This window comes from Hipposideros armiger, unplaced genomic scaffold, assembly GCF_001890085.2.
Source record: "Hipposideros armiger isolate ML-2016 unplaced genomic scaffold, ASM189008v1 scaffold_798, whole genome shotgun sequence".
In the NCBI taxonomy this organism is placed as follows: domain Eukaryota; kingdom Metazoa; phylum Chordata; class Mammalia; order Chiroptera; family Hipposideridae; genus Hipposideros; species Hipposideros armiger.
Window position 1 is genome coordinate 491,816 of NW_017732148.1, and position 8,627 is coordinate 500,442.

The 8,627-nt window shown below is 42.9% G+C and overlaps 1 long non-coding RNA gene across 1 annotated transcript in view; it reads right to left on the reverse strand.

The window, feature by feature from the left end:
* Positions 1 to 7,338, reverse strand: part of LOC109374157 (uncharacterized) — a 59,433-nt gene extending 52,095 nt beyond the window's left edge. The window contains exons 1-2 of the long non-coding RNA XR_002122351.1: positions 7,264 to 7,338; positions 5,719 to 5,785 (exon numbers count right to left, since the gene is read on the reverse strand). This is a non-coding gene — a long non-coding RNA (uncharacterized LOC109374157). The remainder of the gene's footprint in view (positions 1 to 5,718; positions 5,786 to 7,263) is intronic.
* Positions 7,339 to 8,627: the final 1,289 nt, after the last annotated feature.

Sequence of the window (8,627 nt, forward strand, 5' to 3'; positions counted from 1 at the left end):
AAAAAAAAAAAAAAGGAACTCTTATACACTGTTGATGGGAATGCAAATTGGTGTAGCCACTACGGAAATCAGTATGGAGGTCCCACAAAAACTTAAGAATAAAATTACCATATGACCCAGCAATCTGGGTCATATGAAACATTTATCCGTAAAGATATATGTACTCCTGTGTTTATAGCAGCATTATTCATGGTGGTCAAGTGTGGAAACAACCGAAGTGCCCTTCAATAGATGATTGGATAAAGAAGATGTGGTATATATACAATGGAATATACTCTGCCATAAGAAAAGATGAAATACTTCCATTTGCGACAACATACATGGATCTTGCAATCATTATGCTAAGTGAAATAAGTCAGACAGAAAAAGTCAAGAGCCACATGACTTCACTCATATGTGGGATATAAAACTGAAAGCAACAAAGGAACAAGACAAACAAAGAAACAAAAACTCATAGACACAGGCAACAGTTTAGTGGTTACCAGAGGGTAAGGGGGAAAGGGGTGTTATAAGAGGGTAAAGAGGGTTAAATATATGGTGATGGAAGGAGAACTGACTCTGGCTGGTGAGCAGATATATAGGTGGTGTATTACAGAATTGTACACTGAAACCTATGTAATTTTATTAACCATTGTCACCCCAATAAATTTAATAATAATAAAAAAAGAAACTGTCTCACAATGCAGAACCAATTTTGAGCCTTTAGTTTTGTTCTCTTGAATGGATCTGGATTTCACATTTGGAATTAATAGAAAGGAAAGCACCTTTAGAAATAGAAATTCAAAGTTATTATTTCACATAGGACAACGTCAGTGTACGTATTGGGCAGAATATCTCTGCCAGTGGTTTAAGAAGGAAGCTTTACTGGAAGGAAGCCTTTGTGCCAGGAAGAAGGCCCAGGCTCTCCTCCAGGATAGATCAGTTCCAAGTGGCAACAAAGCATGATAAACCCTTAAAATCATAAATATGGGCCACTGACATGTACACAAATGCACTTAGCAGCATTATTCATGAGAACCAAATACTGGAAGCAACCCAAATATCCACATAACAATAGAATGATAAATGAAATGTGGTACAGTCATGCAATGAAGTACTACAGAGTAATAAAAAAGAACCAACTATGGCCACACTGAACAATATAGGTGAAGCGCACAGCTATAACGTTGAACAATAGAGCCAGACACAAAAGAATATATTAATATATCCTATGAGTCCATTTAGAAAGTTCAAAACATGCCAAATTAATCTATGTATTAGAAGTTAGGACAGTGGTTAGCCAACCAGGAGGAGTGGGGCGTGGTTGGGAAGGGGAAGTAAGAAGTCTTCTAGGTTCCTGGTAATGTTCCATTTCTTGACTTGTGTGTTTATTTTGTAATAATTCATTTAGGTATACATTTATGATTGGTGCACTTTTCTTTATACATATTTTAATATAAATGATTTATTTAAAAAGAGGAAGAGAAATTGCAAGAAAAAAACTAACCCAAGGCAAAATTAAAGTGCACAATTGGATTAGGCTGCTTGCCTTCTCAAACATTTATAATGGCCCCCTTACCTATAGAAAAACACTCAAGCTCCTTAGCATGGAGTATCAGAAGGTTAGGTTCACAAAGGGTAACATGCCTTCTCTTCATTTAACTAGCATTTGTACTCACCCTCCTTGGGGCAAGGAGACAGATGCCACCATCCATGGGGCAGAGCTTTGTCACCTCAGAGACAGCTGGTCTCCCAGTATTAAACCAAGGTTTTGCCTTTGATTCACATAAAAATCAATGGCCCGAACGTTTGTGGTCAGGGGAGCAGGCTCCTTCTGCAGATAAGTTTAGTCACTTAAAGGTTAAAATATTCAAGAAGTTTAATACAAGTCAACTGCATGGTGTAGACACCAAAAACTTCATCTTGCCTACATGTAGAGAGATGAAGGTCCCTAGGTGTCTCCTTTGCTGATTAGATTGCACCTGGGGTTCAGGTCTGGGCATCATGCTGTGAAAAGGATAGAAATAAATCAGACATGACCATCAGAGAGAGACTGTGATGATGAAAGCACTTGAATCCACATCACGGAAGCAATGGCCGAAAGCAGATCTTCCAATCTGTGTGCCTTGGCATCCTAGTATGCTCCGAATAGTTTAGAGCAGTGCCTAGAGCTGGACCACCAGGACCTGGGACAGCTGAAGACCAGATGCCAACCAGCTCCAGCCCAGGGAGCACTGGGAGGAACTCTGCAAAACACAGTCCAAGCAGGGTGGGATCTGAGTCTGAGGATGCCTTTCATGGTCCCCCAGGGGAACAGCACAAAAAGTGAACTTGACCCTCACTGCTCAGCCTGGTATATCGACCAGAGACAAAAAGATGTTTGCTTTACCTACCTCCTCTGCATCTCCCTTGGCAGCCAGAGGCAGAGTGCCCTGCTGGCCATCCTGAAGGTGGAGAGGAGCAGCTGCAGCTGAATGAGTTAGTATTCCGCGTGACCAAAGAGTAGTGCGTTACCTTCAGTGCTGCTTTCGGAGGTGGGGAGTGGGGGAAGGGTCCTGGCAGATGCTTCAGTGGAGGTGATTCTGGTGCTGTCTTGACCCTCTTCCTTCATATATAACAACTACCTCCTTCCATGGGTAGCGGATGTACCCTTCCCGGAGGCATGTGTACTCCTGGGTGCTGCTCTAACAATGCACTTACATCCTGCAAAATGGGGCTTCAGCATATTTTGAAATACTTACTATGAAAAAGTTCAGTTGGATTAGAAGTACTTTCTTACCAACATTAGAAATTTTGACACTCTATTTGTCAGGGAAAGAGCTACCAGAGTCTTTAGCTATAATTTCACCTACTATACATTTTTGAAAGGTTGTAAAAAATGGTATTACATTTTTAATCACAGCTTTTTATCTATCATGACTATCAAGAACTTGAAGAACTCATCATTATCGAGTCTTGATCAGGAATTACATGTATCCATTACAAACATAAAACCTGATAGTAAAGGTTATGTTCATGGAATCAAGCTTAGTTTGACTTTCAAACCTTGGGAAAGATTTCATTTGGAAGCTTTCTACAAATTTGATCTCTTTTCTAATATTTTATATTTTATTTTATCATAATTATATACTCTAAAGAAAAACATGTAACAAATTTTTTACCAATCCCCAGATAGGCATCCCTAATTTTTCTCGGGTTCACCTCATGGTGCCATGCAAATATTATCACTTTTAATATATGACTTGGAGTTCAAAAGGCAGGGAAACACTGGTGGAAAAAATAAATTGTTAATGTAGAAGGAGAAACATCATGGAAAACCAAATCAGAAGAACTATCAGGCCGGCTGAGTGGCTCATTTGGTTAAGAGCTTGCTCAAGAGTGCGAGCTCTGGGGCCGGCCGAGTGGCGCGTTAGTTAAGAGCTGGCTTGGGACGCCAGAGGGCCCCGGTTCAGATCTCACATATGAGGGCCAGTGACACTGCTCTCTACAGCTAAGATGCTGAACAACAGCTCAACCTGGAGCTGGGCTGCCGTGAGTCGCTGGCGACGGCATAGGCTGCAGCCCCTGCTGCAGTGGGTGCCATGGGCTACCGTGTATAGCCAGCAGCCAGCGTGAGCGGCCAGCAGCCGCTGTGAGCAGCCGTCCAGAAGCCAGCAACTGATGTGCCTCACCCAGAAAGAGCGCAATGATGGTGCCAACTTGGGCCAGTGAAGCAATATCCTCCACAACTAGACCAAAGAACAAAACGACAGCAACTTGTCTGTTCCCCTTCCCCCCAATTCCCCAGTGCTGTTCCCATCCCCCACTTCCCCAATTAAAAAAAATCTTTAAAAAAAAAGAGTGCGAGCTCTGAGCAACAGGGTCGCCGGTTCAATTCCTGGCCCAAGATGAGCTGCCAACAGGTGGCAGGATGGCTCAGCTGAAAAAAAAAAAAAAAGAACTATCCCCAGAGGCTAGAAACTCAGTTGTTCCGAGTGTCCCCACAGGGGTGCACTGGGACCTCAAGGTAAGGCTCCAGAAAGATGGATTTCAGTCAAATCTTCAGTATAAGCTCTGGAAAGGCCAGGAATGTTCCAACAGAATGATGGAGGTGGAGAATCAATTTTTAGAGCATGACTGGCCCAGGGAACCTGTAAAGCCATTTCTGACCTTTATGTCCCATGATTCTGCACTAGCCAGTTTAGGAAGCCTTCCAGCTGCTCCCTCCCTGATATTTATTAAATTCTTGGTAGGGAAAGCAAGAAGTGATCAAGAAATGTAAATAAAAAGCGATTGCCATACCATGCCTGGCAGAAAGGTGTTGGAAAATGATTAATATGATGCACACAGGAGCATCTCTATGTCTATTGTCTTTAACCTTGAGGAAGATGTGTGGGGAGAAAGACATTGATCATGGTTCAGAATTCTAGCCTTTACTAAACCACCCACTAACTACTAAATACTGGGAAAGTCGATTCCTTTCTAATTTAATTTTCTTATCAATAAAAACAGTAGAGGGGCCGGCCAAGTGGCACGTTGGTTAATAGCTGGCTTGGGACACCAGCTCTGAGCAGCAGGGCCCCGGTTCAGATCCCACATGAGGGCCAGTGACACTGCCCTCTACAGCTAAGATGGTGAACAGCAGCTCAACCTGGAGCTGGGCTTCTGTGAGTTGCCAGTGACAGCGTAGGCTGCAGCCCCTGCTGCAGTGGGCTGCCATGAGCTGCCCACTCATGTGGGCTACCGTGAGTGGCTGGCAGCCAGCGTGAGCAGTCAGCAGCCAGCGTGAGCTGCCATGAGTCGCCATGAGCGGCAGTCCAGAGGCCGGCGACCGATCTGCCTCACCTGGGAAGAGCGCAATGATCATACCAACATGGGCCAGTGAAGTGACATCCTCCATAACTAAACTGAAGAACAAAAGGACAGCTACTTGTCTGTCCCCCTTCCCCAAATTCCCCAGTGCTGTTCTCCTCCCCCAATTCCCCAATAAAATCTTTAAGAAAAAACAAAAACAAAAACAAAACATTAGAGATGAAGTAGGGAGGTTTAGTTGATTTCTAAGGGTCTCCTCAGCCTTAAATTTTTATCTAATATTGTAGTTCCCTTGGTTTAATTGTTCCTTATATATACAATGAATATACAAGGGTCTCTCTCAACCAGGGTAGTTCCATTCATTTCAGCATATACTAAATAAACATATACTATGTCAGGCTCTGTGCTGGACACAAATATATCAAACTTAAATATAAAGGACAGACCACAAAAAGGCAAGCTAAAGGTCAGCATATCTAAGGTGGACCCTGAAAGACATAAAGGCATTGAAATAGCTCTCAAGTTATGTAAAAAAAGGAGGATATAAAAAAAGAAAACCAAGATAGTGACCACTGGGAAATGACATAAATTCTCCCACCCAATCCTGTCCCCACTGTGTATGCCTGGAACAAAAATCAGGCTGGGGCCGGCTGAGTGGCTCAGTTGGTTAAGAGCTCGCTCAAAAGTGTAAGCTCTGAGCAACAGCGGTTCGAGTCCCGGCCCGAGCTGAGCAGCCACTGAGCTGCTAACAGGTGGCAGGATGGCTCAGCTAAAAAAAAAATTTTTTTTAAAAATCAGGCTGGACAGGCAATAGCTACTTCATGACCCAGAGTGACAGGAAATAAAACATTGGAGGGAGATTGAGCAACACATAAGCATGAGTGGCACTAACAGGAGATGCACCACCTTGCTCACCTGCAAACAAACTGAGAATTCCTGAAAACTTACTGATGGAGTTCCAAGAAGTCAGGAGGTTCAATAACGATGCACACACGCTCACCAGGACCTTGTCAGTCTACTTGGGAAAGAAAATGTAGTGACAGTGGCTGTGGATGAGTTCTGCAGCCTGAAGTTATCCAATAATTCCATGTGCAAATGCAACCCGCCCATGTTAATGCACATGGTTATCTTCTGTTCATTTATCAACTTAATGGCATTATATAATTTTGCCATAATAGTGTTTGTTCTATGTGCCAGATAATGTCAGAAATGCTGGGAAAGGGAGATTTTTCCACCTGGCAGTGTCCTTTGAAACAAATGACCTAGGAGAATTCATGAACAATTACCTGGAAAAGGAGGAGGAGCCTCATAAAATAAATAAGGCCAGTTCCTGCAGTCATGGAATTCAAAAGCTAACTGGGTGCATACACATGCATTCGACTATCGATGGACACCTACTGTGAGAACTGAGCAGGATAACAAATGTTAAGGGTTTATAAACTAAATATCACAATACATATCACATATAAGGTATATTAGCACTAGCAGTAGCAGTAGTGGCATTGTCACAGAGCAGTTTTGATTTAGACTAACTTCCGTTCCATGAAAGGGCATAATCTTTCTGATCATTAGAGTGCATCTAAACAGTGTCTGTTTCTAAAAATTATTATTCTAGGCAAGGATGTGCTTGTCACTCAGCTGTGCTGTGTCGTTTTAACCAAGCATTCTAACAACACTTCAGCCCATTCTATAAGCCCCAGTTTTTCCCCATTTTGAATGTCTCTTTGTTGTTTATTGCTCTTCTCTCACACAGAACTTGTCTGAAAGGTCTGGGTGCTTTCAATCAGGCCTTATCAGAGATCATGGTTATTGGAACTCTCTGTATTTTATAGCTTCCATCTCATTAATGCCAGCACTAATTTGTGGTCCAATCCAATACCACCCCCATAAGATCTGCATGAATACACACTGGATTTCAATCTGCCATTCAACAAGCATGAAGTCCTTTATGTTCATTATTAGCCAATCAAACAGCCCTAGTTCCTTTTCTCTGCATTTTTTTTTCCATAGTGAAATCATTTTGTTATTATCCCAAAGCAGTTGCTTGGTAGGATATATCAGAAACAATGACAACAATAACAGTCCTTGCTCCTCATCCTTTCCCCCAGCAAATGCAACTGTTTAACCTAGAAACTCCAGTTCAAATTGAGTCACCAATTTGTTTGGTAAAAATCCTCCTTCCCTAACATAGCTCTTCCCCCGAGATCTCTTATGGTAAGTTATAAAATGGGCCTATTTTTCACCCTCAAAGAAGCACAAGGACTGTTGAGAGGAAAACTAAGTCATGTTCTGGCAGAGAATGAAACCAGGTTCCAAACCCAAGTGGACTGATGGATCTAATGCCACATGTGCCAGGGTGACCTCATGCCAATGTCCACCATTTCCTTTTCCTAAAAACTGGGGCCTGAGGTCATTATCACGGAATTCTCCTTTGCTCATTTCCATGGCTAAATGGTTTCTCTTTCACATCATTTCAACCTCATGCATCATTACCAAAAGTACTCCAGTCTGCGATAATGTTCTGCTGTTTCCTGTTCCAACAAAGGCCTTGTCCTTCAAGTTCCTCATGTAATTTTCTGTTCTGTAACAAATTTCAATTGCAAAATGGGTTCAAGTAGGCTTGACTATTCATATTTTGAGGCAGATTAAAACTAGGGTGAAAGTTAGTAAATAAAGGGAAACAATAAATGGCTGAGTGTCTCGTTCAGCGAAAAGACCAAGCGAATTTCAAAAGGTTTTTTGTTTTTCTTTCCTTTTTCATGATCAAAGACGGCAAATCTCTAAAGTGAGTATTTTCTCACACAGTAAGGACTTCACACAGTAAGGACCTGAGAACTATTTTTTTCCACCTCCCACTGAGTTTCACAGTGTGTTCCCCAGGAAGCAGACTTGGAGAGGATGATTTAGGGGCAGAGGTGTATTGGGGGGGAGGGGAGACGGGAAGAAAGGGAAGGAAGTGGGCTTGGGCAGAGGGCAAAATGGGCTGGGGTGCAGGCACAAGGTCTCAGCCAATCCCACAGGGTGGTCTGGAGCAAGAATGGCCCTCAGAGTTGTTCCCAGTCAGGAGAAGAAGGGGGTGGGGCTTTTATGTTTCAGCATCATGGGATGCAGGCTGCATCCAAAGGGGGTATGACCTTGAAGGAGGCTCTCATTCCACCTGTGGGCAATTCCTAGGGAGACATTAGCCAACCACCTTCTCAGTAGATAAGGGACTAAATCCTTTAGTCCTGAAGGGGACATCTGAACAATGAAGCACATCATGCAAAGCACAAGGTAACCCCTTGTAATAGGAAATGTCTGATTAACCACTTTAAGCTGAAACAGGTTCCATGAGAATATGCTTTGCCAAAGCTATTTAATTCTGTTTTGATGGTTGGCACCAACCACTGCTAAACAGTTTAATCTTCAAAAATGTATACGCACCCCACGAAATGTTTGCGAAGTACCGTGACTCGCGGTGTAGAAGAAAGGGAGGAACTGGGTTTATGTCTCAGGTCAGCTACATCTGTGCCTTCAAGTGACACGGAAGCTTTCTAAGACTCTGCTTCTTCCCTGTAAAACAAGGATAACAGTATTTACCACATCTTCCCCCCTAGGGTTACTCTAAGAGGTACTGAATGTGAACACACCTGATAAACAATATACTACACAGATAGAGCTCGTAATATTTGGCACAGAGTAAGTGCCCACGAGATGTATGTTGAATGAATGAGGGAATATGATTCTAATTCCCCCACATTCCTCCAAGAGCCTGTGTCCCTGCCTTCATCCCTGCAGACTGCAAGCCTAGCAGCTTGGTTAAGGAACTAGTTGGATTTAGGGTGAAGTGGAGGCAAACAGCACGGCAAAAAGAAGGC